The sequence below is a fragment of the Monopterus albus genome, unplaced genomic scaffold (genome assembly GCF_001952655.1).
Source record: "Monopterus albus unplaced genomic scaffold, M_albus_1.0 scaffold126.1, whole genome shotgun sequence".
Taxonomy (NCBI): Eukaryota; Metazoa; Chordata; class Actinopteri; order Synbranchiformes; family Synbranchidae; genus Monopterus; species Monopterus albus.
Genome location: NW_018128006.1, coordinates 1,894,003 through 1,904,051, shown reverse-complemented (window position 1 = coordinate 1,904,051; position 10,049 = coordinate 1,894,003). Strand labels below are relative to the sequence as shown.

At 42.2% G+C, this 10,049-nt stretch overlaps 1 protein-coding gene across 1 annotated transcript in view; it reads left to right on the top strand.

Moving 5' to 3' along the window:
• Positions 1–10,049, top strand: part of agrn (agrin) — a 235,319-nt gene that overhangs the window by 156,968 nt on the left and 68,302 nt on the right. The window lies entirely within an intron of this gene.

The window sequence follows — 10,049 nt, the reverse complement described above, 5'->3', positions numbered from 1 at the left end:
CCTCAATCTCTCTCTTCGTCTGTGTTTCTCAGTGTGTTTTCCTTCCTTTCCTTTCTAGGCCAGCTCTATGTATGTCTGTGCTTTAAACTTAACTGAAAAGTGTCTGAAATAGTTTGGTGATGCTTTCTGAGGGGGGCTCGTGGTAAAAAGGCAGAACACGACTTCTTTATGAAAGCCGTGCCTTCACTTCTCCACTCGTTCACCTCCCATCCATCCTTTCATTCCTGTCACACTTCACTCCAGCATCTCATACACACACACACCCAAATCAAAACCCCACCTTCATGTTCCATTCATCCGCTGAGTCTTCTACTCCTTCACTAGTCTTCCACTTCAGTGGCTTTTGTTATTTTTCTCTCCTCTGTCTTTGTTTGTTTGTGTTGTGTGTTGCTTTTTTCTTGTATAAAAAAAGCTATTCTTTCTTGTTTCAGTGCGTCAGTCAGTCTGTCTGTTTATCTTTGTCCATGTGGCCGTCTTCCTGGCTGTCTGGCTGCAGGTGGAAAGTTGGGTCACCCAGTGGGCGACCTCGTCAAGTGGCTTCTGCTCCGCGTGGACCTAACAGGAGGGTTCTTGTACTGCTGTCTTTTTCTTCTCTGTCTGTCTCTTTGTGTCTCTTTGTGTAATTAATGTCTTTTTCTTTCTGTTTACACTTCTGCAAAGATGTGATCCTTGAGGTTGGAGAAGTGTTTCTTTCTCCCTGCTCTCTGTCTTTTGTTTTCTAAAACAAAGCTTCTCCTGTTTCTAACTGCCTAACCACTGCTAACCTCTGACTCCGTCCTTCTGCATGCAGTAATGCACACAAACTCCCCGTTTCCCAGACCATCCATCTCTCCATCATCAGGGCTGTCTCACCAGAGCTTGCATCAGCCCAGTGAATGCAGAAAGCTTGGTATCTTACTATTTACCAGTATAACAGCTGTATTAGGACTGGAGTGCAAATACATTTTGTCAAATCCATTTTGAATCACAAATGTCCAGTCTTCTTAAAGTCCATCTAACTAACTTCTCCCTCCACTTTTCTTCACCCCTCCTGCCCTGTCTGTGAAACTACATCATGTATGGTCACGACAGCAGGAGACAGACTCAGCAGTCAGGTAGCTCAGCAGTAATATCAACACTTACAGAATATATAGCCCATAGGGCCCATGGGTTTTGATGGCATTGAAGTGACACAGGTCCTTTTTCCTACCTAACGCAGTAACACAAGCGAATTATACAAAGGAATGTGTTTTTCCCAGTAATATTGATACAGTGCTAATGTTCTGGCCACTATCGCATCACATTCAATGTTACACAATTGACACGTGACCATGGGTTGTATGTGAAATGAGAAATTTCATGTTACACTGTGACAGTGGAACAAACTCCCCACTGTTCTAGTTGTGTTGATAGTGTAAATTTTAACAACGTCTCACTAAAATGCTACATGGACGGCTGTGTGGCCTGGACCAAATCTTTGCAAAAATTTGCAAACTGAGCAAAATTACTTCATTTGCTAATCCAGGAAAATGTGCTGGTTTCTGATAACGGGACAACAAAACACAAACACTGTAGTCAGTTGGAATGACTCCAAATGACCAGAACCAGAATAACTCAATACAAAGATACAAAATTGAAAAGCTCGCTAATGATTATGACATACTGTATATACGTTAGCCATCTTTAGCAGGAAGAACGCCACATCTGCATTCAATTTTAGTCCTTTGGATCTTTTTAGTGCTCTCCATCTCTGACATGCCAAACTAATATTAATCCAGGTTTTGGTTTTAATGAACTTCAGTATCATTAGGTTGGTATGCTCTAATCCTAGTTTAGATGGAAAATCCCAGTGCCTAAAAATTTACATACAGTAACTGAGTCAGGCTCCACCTGCTTTTGGTTTAGTAGAGACACAGACTAGGGGAGAGCATATTAACTACACAGACAGCAGACTATAGTTCAGTTGGGAAACTTATATTTGCCCTTTTAAAAAGCTAAAGCGACAGTCAGCACTGTCTACACTCCAGGAGTTATGTTGGCATACAATTTACATCGAGTGATGTCATTCAGTGCCAAAGCAGGGAGTGATGTGTCTATTTTGTTGCACGGTTGAAAGTGAGGGGATGGAGGTCAGGGCGGTGGATGGATGTGTCACTCATCCAATCCTCATGTGCAAGACAGGGGTTTGTCCTGTGACAGCCCAGCAATTAAACCTTTTTGGGGTTTTTTAACAGTCACCACAGTCAGTCCCTAACCTCTACCAACTGTTTAAGTTCCTTAAACTTCACAGAATATTAACTTTCTGCCTGGTGAAAGTAAGAAACTTGCCAAAAGAAGCTATTGTAAGCTGTTTGTTTCTAATAAAAGAAGAATGAAAAATGTTATCAACCTAAAACCCCCAAGCTAAGCTGGACCGGAAACAAATTCCTTGTGTGTGACATACTTGGCCAATAAAGGTGATTATTATTAAATGTCCGTTCTGTACTTCTCATTGGCATTGTTGTATCCCGATTTTCCCCCAGTGGTAAAGGGTTGATTCACCCAAATTTTATGTCATATTTTCTCAGTTAAAACTACAGTACTTGTGATACTTATGCAATCACACAAATACACACTGAATGGATGCCCCTTTAAACTCAGTATATTTATTCAAAAAGACAGTAAACTGTCTTTCCCCATCCACCAGTCTCCTAAAGTCCCTCATTCATGACGGATCTGAGCTTAATACGTCTGACATTTTGTCCCCATTAGTGAAAATGTGTATTTTTTATTTCTACATGATTATTGCAGTGCCTGACATATACAGTTAATTTGGTCAAATGACTGAGTTGATTGAATGCTTTGTCTTAGGTTAATCTCCTCCTGAATGGGATGCATTTTTGCTCTTTTGCTCTCCCACCGTAGCCTGATAAATTAGCATGCATGATAGAGCCTGAATAAAATGCTCATGCAGATTGGTGACACATTACCTCAGTCAACAAATCCACAATTTTATAATTTTGGCCAGAGTTGCTGTTCACTTTTCCATTGTTGCTGTGACAGAGGTTGATAAAATGAGAGAGCTCTGTCCGTCCTCCAGGCGTGTTTATGGAGCTGAAGACTAAAGTTATCACCGGTTGTCAGCATCAGGAGGCACCAGCTTTCATTATGTGGCCATTTGTGCTGTGCTTGAATTGAGCAGTGGAAATGGCAGCGCGAGCACTTATGTGTTTTGCTTTTGTTTCATTATTTTTGGCAAATAGTGTATTAGTCCTCTCCCCTCCCTCTTTTATTTTATTTTACTTTCCTTCTCTTTCTTCCTCCTTCCTTCCCTTGTGCATCGCTGCCGTCAGCGACTGCTGCTATGTTTCTTTAATGCATTTTTATTGACATTTGCATATTTTTCAAAAACAGAGCGCCACAAACACCACCCCTGATCCAGTTTTAATTAAACATCAAAAGAGACTGGCATAGGTGCCCACTGAGACTGTTGGTTTAGTCAGACAGATGATATGCATGTGTGTGTGTGTGTGTGTGGCCTAGTGTTACTTATGTTGTGGAGACGTAAATCTGTTCACACACATTGTGGGGACTCGACGTCCTTACGAGGACAAGAATCGAGTCCCCAAACTGTAAATCATTACGTGATTTGGTTTAAGGTTAGTGTCAGGTGAGGTAAAGGTTAGGACAAGTCTTCAGGAAAAGAGCTGTAATGTCCCCTGAAATGATGGAAGCACAGCGTGTGTGTGTGTGTGTGTGTGTGTGTGTGTGTGTGTGTGTGGGTAAATTTCTTTCTTTCTTGGTGCCTCATGTTCTTTAGATGTTTTTGCTGCCAGTGTGTTAGTGAGACTGAGTCACTATAACTGACACTAAGGTCCCTCTCTGTAATAGCACTTAAAAGATAACCCTGACAAACATCCAAGGGATGCATGCAGTACGTGTACAGTATGTGTGTGTGCCTGTGAGTGTCTTTCTGTCTTGCAAAAGGACTGACTTGTCAGAAATAAATCTGTAGCTCCCACTCATCATGCACCAGGAACACACAGGCGCACGCTGTATTCAGTGTGAGAAACCCTCTTCCATTGTGCTGTATTGTGCTGTGCTCTGACAGTGACTGACAGAGTCAAAAGACAATTGCATAATGACTGCTGTGTCACCATGGTGCACACACCACACACACCACACACACATACACACACACACTGACTTGAGGCTTCAGACAAAGTTTCATATATCTGAAAATGAAGAGTTTGATATATTAAATTATCATTATTTGATAAATACTGATCTCTTTTTGGTTTCACTGGATGACTGGGGCGGGGTGATCGAGTGCCCTGCCAGCTGTCAAACGGATGAAATTTTCCAGTTCTAGCACTGTCGTAAATCTGTTTCATGTGGGCGACAGCGTCTAATGTCACCCCCATCCACCCTCTGCGTGTCCCACTCCCCACATGTCCCTCATGTCTGTATTGTCCTGACTGCTGGCTGCCATCCCTGGAAAACAATTTGATCGATATCTAAAACTCTCCAATTTAGAGATGTGCAGGCACCACATAGCATTTAACTGATTATGTCGCCTCCAGGCAGAGTCACAAATCTTCAAAATGTCTGTGAATCCTTGAACCTGTGAAAGATTTACTGGAACTGAATCAGAGCAGGCTGCTGGGAAAGGGCATGAGCAAGTTCGCGGCCTTGAATTCTGAGATAGAATATAAAAGTCCTGTCACACCGGAGGACAATGAAATGTTTATCTTCATCAGACAAGCAGATGAGATGACCCTGCTGCTCTTCTGTTAAAAAGATCAGGTTATTGTTTGCTTATTTATTTATTTTACTGTCAGCTATCTTTTCATCATACAATGCATGCAATCCTGATGACTGCCTGTGGTGTAATTTACATCACCTACATTACTGAGTTTTTGTAGCTCCTCTCTAATTAACACCTACAGAACCTGCTTACATTTGATGTCCGATTAAATTTTGAGAAAATATCTGCTGTGGCTATTTAGGGTTGATGTAAGTCCATGCAGGTTCTGATTAGACATTTTACAGTGTGCAACGCACCAAGAATATATTTAGGATGAGGCAGTGAAATCCTGATTTTCCTCTCTTTCCCATGTGATGTCAGCAAAGCAGGACAGCTGAACCTAGACAAGGATGTGTATGTGCAATGGTAGAAATGTGATGATTCTTTAACTGTTTTCAGCTTTATGTTGGCATCCTAATGTTTTTAAAGCCTTATACTGTGTCTCTCTTGCTTATTTGAGTCTAGGTTTTTTTTAATGAAAACTGGCAAAGTGATGAAGAATACACCAAAAAGAAATGCAGAGACACATTTCAGATTCTATACAGCAAGTCATCTATTGTAGTTTTGACCGATTAAAACTGTGGCATCAAGATGAGGTAACATTTTTTCTTCAACATATGCAAAAGTAAGTGCCTTCAGGATGTCCCTATAAAGGCTTAGCAGAATTTTGACACCGTTAAACTGTGACATGCTGATGCATTTGACAGGGAAGTTACAGAGAGTGGGTTACACCTCTGCAGTGCTTTCAACAGTAATGATCAAAATTGCAGTGGGTCCTCATTGTACCTTTTTGTAATACACTCTGCTTAATGGGCTTTTACTCAGCCCCTGGATTTGCTGCCTGTAGCTTTATGAAAAGATATTTGGAACTGCAGTGTGAGTTTTCCTGTGCTGAAAAGACGAGGCTCGATCACTGTTTAGAGTCGCCACCGCCCTGTGTGTGCGTGTGTGTAATGGACAGCAGCGTTCCCACTAAGCTGAAGCTGCAGGAAGTTCTAAAGTGAGAGACAAATGTGAAAACCAGCAGAATAAGGCTCATTATAAAAAAGGCTCCACATAGACTTTCACTAAGTAAAAACACTTTTCAAAATAATTTGTAAATAAGCCCTTTCAGAAATACTTCATTAAAACTTTTTTAAAATCTGTAAAAGTTGTATCACAGCTTACTTCCTGCACAGATGGTTGTTCCCACAATGCTTATAAGTGGAACAATTTTAATGCACATTCAGATGTACACTGAATTAGTGGAAGATACTGAAAGCATGTGAGATGACTTACTACAATGTAGTAGTTAAGAAAAATTGTAGAAGAGGAAGTGGGTGATCAGGCAGCTCATAAAGTAGGAACATAAGCAGCAGTGTGGCTTTTGAGAATGCAGAGGAGGATCATTCTGTAAAATCACTAAAACAAACACGCATGAAGAAAAACCAGGAGTGAACAAATGAAAGAACTGGTTTTACAGACACAAATTCTTTATTCACAGCACTTTTGTCATTTCTTGTGTACACAGCTGAGTGTGTGGGTGCATGATTGCAAGTGCAGAAAGACGCATGCAAGTGTGAGCTACTTGCTTGAAATGTGTTGCCTGTCGCCTCTGGAGGTTAACGCAGAATCACTCAACAGCAGACACATTGTCATTGACAAAGAGCTCTGCAAAGCCGGAAAGAGAAATCAGTCACCTTAGGTGTCAAGACTGTGTGTCGAATATTTTATCATTTGCATGTTTGTTTGATGAGCATCTCCGCCTTCGCGGCGATGTGCGGCTGCAGTGATTGGACTCACAAACAGATGTAAAGCTTGAGTGTGTAAGTCAGCCTGATTTCTCCAGTGCTGTTTTTCCTAATCAACTTAATTAGAGGAAGTGCCGTGGGAGCCAGATTGACAGCAGCCACGGATCGCTGGTCCACTTACTGTGGCCTGTAGGCTGTCGCTGAAATTGCAGAGAAATGTGAGTCAACAGGGTGTCAGAAATGACTCGAGGCACCGTGGTTGTTTCACGCCGTCGGCCTGTGATCAACCATGCAGCGCTTCCAATTTCTCTATTTTTTTTTTGTTTTTTCATTTAATTTTCAGTTATTCCTGAGCCCTTCCTCATGCTGCAGCCTCTGTTTTTACTGGAGAGCTTTGCTTTTCCATTTTTACTTGCACTTTCTTTTGCATACGTCAGCTTGAGAAATCTTCAACATCATTTTTGAAACTTCCTGTTGTGCACACCCCAACATGTCTGGGGTGTGTGTGCACAGTGTTTTTGCTTGTCTCTGTTTTGAAGAGCAGCACATTCTTGGTTGTAAATGCACAAAGAAGCTTTGACTCACCTCCTGTCTGTGATAAGTATTCAGTGATAGATAGACACCGCCTGCGGGTATGATTTTTTGATGTATGTTAATACAGCATTTCCTCTGCACCTCCCTTTACCTCAACTATATGTTTTTAATGTTTGTTAGCAAAGCGAGTCAAAGTCCTGCAGGTGAAGGAGCCCAGAGGGCGGGGCTTGCTGCAGATTGGTTGTGCCCCATTGGTCCTGTTGTAATCGGTTGCAGTTATAGTTGATTCTCCCTGCCAGTTGGCTACTGCAAGCATCACCTGGATTACACTGATTCACTGCCCTGCATAATACAGGGAGTGATTTGGAATTGCACAAGGACCTGAGGGGGAAAGTCCAATTAACATATGTATGAGCTGAATGGATATGGGAGGAAGTTCACGCCAAAATAATCTCCCAGCATTTCACAGACATGTTATGGGGGGTTAACAGTGTACGTCTGTTCACTGCAGGAGCCGACCACACAATCACTGCCAGAGTCCTGTCGATCACACTGACCTAACGAAGTGTTGTGAAGCTTTAAAAGTTACACTGTGGCACCCTTCCACTGTACCTGTCAGATAGCACCTCTAAGTGGCTAGTAATGATACTTTGACAGGTAAGCAGATATCAAACTTCAGAGGAACCTGCTTTCTCTGCATTCAGTGTGGTCAGCCAGAGTCCGTGCCTGGGTGTGGTGACACAGCGCAGCCTTTCCTGAAGTAATCCCCTCTAAGTCCTGAAGCTGGGCCGTGCCACCCAAATATCACACTAATCATAATAGAAAAATTACACAGCAGCTGGTAGGAGAGGATACAGACTGAGGTGACCCCCAGAATGTAAAGTCTTCTCAGTTGGTTTACTTTTTATCGTTATTTCTCCTGGCTTTTCCTGACTGCCACCAAAGACCCCTTACTGCACCTGCTAAGCAACTAAAAAATGCCTTGGCTACTGCGCTTATGTGTTCAGCACTGCTGATGTTCCCATTTGGCTGTCAAGCCAATTTTCACATACAAATAGCCAGGTTTAAACCCAGCAAGTTTGTTTTATTCTGGACCTGCCTGACAGAGACACGAACACATGCATGAAGAGATGGATTTAAATTTTTGGGAGAAGACCAGGGAGAGAAACACAGCTAGAACAGGCTTGTGAACACCATCCCACAAGCTTTAGTCGTGACAGGCTGCCATTTCAAAGCTTCTGCCTGGATCCAAGAGCCAGTAAAAAGACGGCTTCAGTGTTTTAACTGTGTCATAAGATTTTTGCATTCAGTTTTGTCTTCTTCTCCCCACCACACACACCCTCTCCAGTTAATAAATCAGGCAGAAATTTTGCCCCCCAGAGGTAGAGGATGATAGAAAATTAGTTCTGGAGGAAAATTCTTTCATCTTTTTTTGTGTGTGTGAAACAAAGAGAATGGGAGACAAAGGCGTTATCGGCAGCTGCAGTTGTGTTTTAGGAGCCTGCCCTTGGGTAGTGGGCTGGTGAACTCTTATGGAGGCCAAGGTTGTACAGTTAAGCTCGGATCACAAGATTGTGACACACACACACATTCACAGACACACACAAGGCATTGAAAAGCAATCATGGGGAAATCAATTGTTTTTGAAGCTGTACCAAAATTAAGCGGCACTGAACAGCTTACATGTGGCACCTCCAAATTCTTTTAACACAGAAGCTTGGCATCATAACATAAGAATCAGTAGCTGTGTTTTGCCTTTTGGAAACGGGAGGGGATGTCCTTGCTTGAGAACCTGAAATACAACCACAATTTTGTAGGATTGACATTTATCCCTAACTCATATTTCCCTACCTACACTTTAATCAGAGTGAAACTAGCTAATTGCCCGTGTCTGTGTTAAAAAATTTAGCCCAGCACTAATGCTTTGAGAAGAGACACTACAGAATGCTTCTAAGCTGATAAATGAATCATGGGGCACCAAGCACGACGTGATGGCCCCCTGTGATGCCATCTAATCTCATAATGGTCATGGTAATGATGGAGCCACGGGTGGTGTCATTACAAGGGACTGTTTCCATGACAGCCCCCCCACCCCTCTAAAGGCAAACTAGAAAAAGAAGAAGTTTTGTTTGACTTTAGGTATAAAATGCACCACCTTCAATTTTCACCCTTGCTTCTCATCAAAAATTATTAAATGCCTCCATCTGCTTCTTTAACCTTTAATCAACAGACACACCACATTTAGTTGAGGGATCCATCCCCCATATGTAAAGCTTTCCAGCTGAAAATCACTCTGGGGCCTGGTTATTGTCTCTTGCTTAATTTTGATACCAGAGTTTACACCATCCAACCATAAAGCCAAGCCCTTCGCACTGGCACAAACACTCTGGCACCTTGTCTCATTATACACAATCAGAATCAGAATCTGATTTACTGGCCAGGTGTGTCGAACACACGAGGAATTTGACTCTGGTACAGCGGCTCTGAATGTGCATGTACATATCCCCATGCAATGCAACAGTAGACAGTAAACCAACATAAGGCTGTGTAGTATTACAAAATAAACAGTATTAACAAGCAACAAACAGTGCAAACAATGCAAAATAAGCAGTATAAACAGGCAGTAAACAATGCTGACAGACAGGGGTCAAGTGTTCATCAGAGTGACAGCCCTGGGGAAGAAACTGCCCTTGTGCTTGGTTGTCTTGGCGTACAGTGACAATGTAGTATTATCATAGACACATACAGTACATTATAAAGACTTGACTGAGTCAGAATTGCAGGCTGTGATCAAAGTTCTGTTAATACAGTTTTTTCTCTCTCTCTCTCTTGATCAAGTCAGGTTAGATCAGCCTAGCCTACACCCATCTGCTGCCACTGAGAGTCATAGGTGCAAAATCCAGTCCTCATTTTAATGAAGTCATGCTGGAGCTAGTGCATGAGAAGGAGACTGAAGCAGAAACCTCTCTGTGATGTTCATATTTCATATCTGCCTCTGCCCAGGAGCTTGCCTTTTTTGA